Source organism: Xenia sp. Carnegie-2017, unplaced genomic scaffold (assembly GCF_021976095.1).
Source record: "Xenia sp. Carnegie-2017 unplaced genomic scaffold, XeniaSp_v1 HiC_scaffold_6, whole genome shotgun sequence".
In the NCBI taxonomy this organism is placed as follows: Eukaryota; Metazoa; Cnidaria; class Anthozoa; order Malacalcyonacea; family Xeniidae; genus Xenia; species Xenia sp. Carnegie-2017.
The window spans coordinates 12,887,846-12,893,845 of NW_025813526.1; positions in this window are offsets into that span (position 1 = coordinate 12,887,846).

The window sequence follows — 6,000 nt, forward strand, 5'->3', positions numbered from 1 at the left end:
AGAATCATCTGCATCTAGGATAATGACACCATCGTATTATAAAAGTCCGGATGACTTTTTCTTACAAATAAAATACATACAACAGTGGAATTGCCGCCAAGGCCCATGACGAAAACGATTGCATGTATTATAAACTTGGTTAGTAGAAAGTTTATATTCTCCAGTCCATAATCGTTGCTTGAATTTGTGTGATTTCAAATATATCCAGATGTTTGGGTCGTAGAATTATTACACTTCGCAATTGAAAAGTAATTCGAAATTATTTAGTTAAGTAATATCTGAAGCTGTGAAATAAAGTCAACATGAAGACAATTAGCTCCTATTATAGTCGTCGATGATTAAGGTTGCATCTGCAAGAACGACGCTCTCAATACGAGACGTTGCGCTCATAAAACATGATTTATAGCCCTTAGAATATACACTGTTTTCAAGATGTTAACGAAGGCTAATAATTACAGCACTCATGAAATATATTTTCCAACGTGAGAACATCACTATCTTGTAAACGTATTCTACGTTCCCACTACGGAGATTTGTTTCCTGTGCCACATATTTGCCATCATTGCAGAAATTTAAAGCCATTTAAACACACTTCTTTGAAATTATCGTTACATGTTGACCAATATGATATATTTCAGAATTACAGATCAATGCAGTGACAACAATTCAATCTTTTAGTTTGAACATGCATATGTTTTTTGTGCTCGTTTGTCATTCACGGTTTCTGTCATTCACGTAGAAAAAGGAAGATTTTTCTACGTGAATGAGACAACCTAAACTTGAAAACACTTTAATGGCTTCGATAACTTTTTTGGGGCATCCTTCGTGTGTTTTTACAAGAATCAATATGTCTTCTATGTATAATATTAAATTACGACCATTTTTTGTAAAGAACAAAAGACAGGTTTCAGCAATTTTGCAATATTTCTGGTGCATGTTGAGAAGCCGTTAGGATACAAAGTGTACTGGTACATCTGACGCTCGTATGAAACCTTTTAAAAACTTGTGGTAATATAACTAACGCTATACTAACCTATTGTATGCATCTCTTAGATGTAGTATTGCCATCCAGCACACATTTGTGATTAATGACAATGAAGTATAGATAGAATCTATTTTCAAATGACTCGTAGTTACATACTCATTCAGTTTTTTCAAATTAAGAATTAATTTGACCTTATCATCCTTCTCTGGAAAGCAAAAAATAGGCTAGATAAATAACAAAACCTGTTCATAAGTGGACATCATTATGACGTATTTCGCTAAGAGTTTTGAAACTGCCGCACTGCAGTTGGGCGTTTGGGAGGATTTAGCTGTCGTACTTTTGCTTAATGGTACTTGGAACAGTATTCTCTTGATGATATTTTATAGCTATATGTTTCTTCAATTTTAGAAAACGTAAAATTTACTTGCCCTTGTCTTATACTTTTGACACTCTTTCATGTTTTGATCGGATCGTTAAAACGGAAATTATTTGATCACCAGAGTAATAGTGCACGCCTGAGCAGGCGTCTTGTTTATCTTTATTTTCATAAATAACACTGCCTAGGGTGACCACTTGCAAGCCAATTGCTTGCATGAGTGACCATGGCTATGATTGTCTTTCTTTGCATGGTGCACTAGAAAATCTCCATGCATATTTTTCACCTGTTGCGAATTTTCTGTGGAGAAGAATGCAATAGAGCACATCTTTGTCTGAAGATCAACAAATTTCTTCAAACATCAACTTCATTTATATCTCATAATTTACATTGCTTTATATAATCATTAGTACTACATCATACTTTTATTTTGTGTTATAAATATCTTGACTAAATCCGTGATGACAACAGATAATATAACATTAATACAATATAAAGATTGGTTGCATATCCAACCAGTTTTAATTCATACCGTCAATTAAATATATTTGTATTATGCAAGGATTTATAAGTGAGTAATACAAATATGTGCAATATCTAACGAAGTTTTTTCTCTCAAATTATCGTTGAATTAAACTAATGAAAATGCAAATGTTCTTCTTTCCATGAATCCGTTCAATCTTTATTATCTATCTGTGCATCTCGCCTCTTTGTTGTTAGCTATAATCTATTCATTTTTCTTCTAAATAATTTTGTTCAATTATTTTTAACAACTGTTTAACTATTATCTAGTATAGTCAATATTAGGTGTTTGAAACAAGGTTACATTTTCGATAAAGATAAAAGATTGCTACCCGATCGCTGACGTACTATGGCTCATAACATTTAAATAACTACTCCCATTTTCTTTCTTTTGTTAATTCGTTTATCTTTTAATCAAATTCACAATGAGGATCATTCGACATATCATTTATGTTTAATATAATTAGACCACCTTTCTTGACATCATGAATTAATTCATCAATCCCTTTTCCCTTCACATGACGACACAAACGCATATTACGGCGTCATATTTGTCAGCAGCTACGCCTAAATCGGTCGAGTTTTCTGAACCCAAACTTCCTCTATGAAGTGATTTGTTGAAAAAGAAATGTAAAAAAGATGCTAGAAAACATAAATGTATTCAGTGGCGCAGCCAAACCGAATTTTTGGTTGTGCTATGTAAATATTTTGGTGTTCACTGGTTGTGTGAATAGGGCATAAAAAATTAATATTCATAAGGTTTACGGAAGTCATGTGAACTCCATCCTATCTTTTTCTCGATCTAATATGGATCAAAATCAATAAGACCATACTTGATTTTGTACAAACGATTTACTTTTGGTCATACACAAATTATATCGTTTCTTTGTGCGTAAAATAACGTCATTTTTTACCGTGACAAAAATTCAATGATTTCATTCAAATGTGAGCTTTGCAAGACAACGCAAGCAATCGCAAACATTCTTCCTTGTGTTAAAAAAAGGTCAAAACCGTTAAGAACACTTATAACCAGGACAAGCAGACAATTTTAAAAAAGCAAAATAAAGCAGTTTCGAATTTAGACATCTCGTTTTCTTGATAATACAAGATGATACAAAAGTTTATACAACAGAATGTGTAATATTTCGTCTTTCTTCAAAAGACATCATAAGACTAAGCATTTACGAAGGAAGCTGTGAAAATTTTATATGACTGTTTACACGGGGAAATGACAGTTACGAAATTGAGAGAGTTAGTAGACGCAACAATTAGGAGAATATATTTACATTTAACTTTTCTTAGTCGTTAATTAGACTTTGATAAATGAAGGTGTTGAAATATCTTCAGAGATTATAACAGAAAATTTTTGAATACGAGCTGTCTTTGGTTCAAATCAGAAGTGCAAACATGGATAAGTTGCTAGCAACATCTTTGTCATCTTTTACTTTTAAAGTTGCTTTAGGTGGAAAGTGGTTCAGACAAGACAAAAGTCTGCTTGTTGTTTTTTCCAATAAGCAGGCATTACGATGGAAGAAATGCAAAGATGTAATATGTTATACAGACAACATATACGATACTTTTTCTGATTTAAACTAGAGAATATTGATAATAGACTACATGCAAAACCATGACCAAATGCACCGGTACACAGCTGAAACATTTCAATCTCAAATTGAATTTTATTTGGCTTTTTTGTCGCAATGGTATATATATGTAGTTCTTTAAGTTTTGAAAACTACGGGAACAATCTAACGATCAAAGAGTCCCTAGACTGTGTTAGCTACAGTTTTCTCCTGCGAAACAAGAAGTCCTGGTAATAGTTAGAATTGTAAATCTGTAATCAAATAAATACCAGAAAGCACTCATTGTATATTCATTAGTAGAACTAGTACATAGTTGAAGGTAATTTTGAAAATCCTGTTTACCTTGACTGTTGCTGTTGTGCTTTGGTTTACTGATTGGCGATTAAAACAAAAAGAAATATGGCACACCTGTTTGACCGAATGTATGCGGTCACAAAAATGTGAAAGGAGATTGATAGCTGTGATCTTATGAATTTCATGGTGGAGGAACTTCTCAGTAAAAATTAAGAATTAACAAGATCTGAAAACGATGGAAGTCAACTATAACATTGTACAGATTATGAAAAATGTTTTGAAATTTTGACAGGGGACGATCGATGAATCGTTTTAGCTGATCGTGCACAGAGAGTTGTCAATCGAGAACATATATGGCATGCATGCAATGTCAGAAGACTTTAAGTTTCTAAATTACATTAGACCTTCTCAATCTCCGAAGATATAATTTGAAAAACTGTTAAATGCAATTTGAGAAAGAGCTGATGTTGATTTGATAGCTACTGAGACAAATAGAGCTCCTTTTTCAACATCTTTTGATTTTGTTGACAGTGACTGTAATCTAAATTTTAAATCAACTCTGTAATTTTTCTGACAAATATAAAATTTTCTTGATGTTATAATTCGCTTTCAGTTGTTTGTGTACTGTTAATTCATGAAGACGTTTATGAAAAAATGGGAAATTGCATTTTCATAGATGAAAATTTATTAAAATTGAACAATTACGTATTTGAACGAATGAGACACTAAGGTACGTATGTGAACTGATGAGACACTAAGTACACTAAGGTACGTATGTGAACTGATGAGACACTAAGTACACTAAGGTACGTATGTGAGCTGACGAATCATGAGTTTATCATAAGAGACAAACGTGCACAATGTATGAAGTTGAAGCAACTGAAGTTGAGCCAGTAAATGACCAAGACATTTAAGTGTGCCACTCGAAAATGGAATTGAAGAGAAACGAGACTTGTTAACTTGACCATTTTCATTAAGAAAACGACAGGGATTAAATTGATATGGATTGTTAAAAACTCTCTCATCATGACTGATTGCCCACAAGTTGAAAAAAACCATTGTGTATTTTGGAACTCTGTACATTCAAACTCTTGTTTCATTATTTGTATAATGTGGTACAGCGAGTGGTAGAACTGTGCTCAGTCGCAAAACCTCCAAGACAACTGCTTCCAAGAACGGCAGACGATGTTTATCATTCATTTCCAAGGAATTTACTCCGACAACTTCATTTATCTCTTTATACTAGCGCTCTTGAACGTTGATATCTGACGCCAGGTATAGAACTGCCCAAATCAAAGTGGTGCTAGTCGTATCAACACTCGCACCATACATATCTGTCGATAATGTCGCAACATCTTCTTCTTTCATATCAAGTTCTTCACCAACGACAGCCAATCATTCATTTCTACCACTGTCAAAACATCGCACTAATGCATCACCAACACAACCAATATCAGTTTTTTTTGTTGAATTTCGCTTTCTTTTCAAAATAAATGTGCTTGACAAAATTTAAGAGATGAGCAACAATTTCTTTGATTATTTTCAACGAGCTTTGGAAGAACGGAGCTAACCATGGCAAAAATCGGGCAAGCAGCTTGCATTGAATTCACTGAACTCCTTCAATACTTGGCAAGTTTTTCTTTATTCTTAGGGTCTATGTTTTCTCCAAAAGTGTAGTTGAAATTCATCTCTTCAACTGCATGTTTAATGTCATTTATGGGGTCAAATTCACCATCGTGGTTAGCAAATGAGTTGCAAAGATTTTGCAGACAATAGTTTTTATCACAATTGACGTTTTACCTGTGTCTCTATAACTGTATAGACAATGGTTGAATGTTTTCTATTAGTTTTACATCACAAAATCAAAAGATTCTCAAATTAAACCATGAAACATTTTGTTTTCTTTGTCTTAAAACACTTGGAACGTTGAAAGTCTTCATTTTGCAAATATCACGCTTATGTGATCTATGTGTTCTATAGGATTGAAGAAATTCTATTGGCCAGCTAAATCACACGATAAAATGTGATTGGCTAGCAACATAAACAAGCAATGGCTGATCAATTTTTTTATCGAAGACGAAGTACAAATTAATAGTTGAAAACCGAGTTTTTTCTTTTCTTTTTACTAAAACATCACAACTGCCTCAACTAGGACTTTGTGAATATCCTTATTTTTCCATTCAGGGAGGTATTGCGATAAATTTTCAAATATATCCTCCAATTGATTGTTTTTATAAACA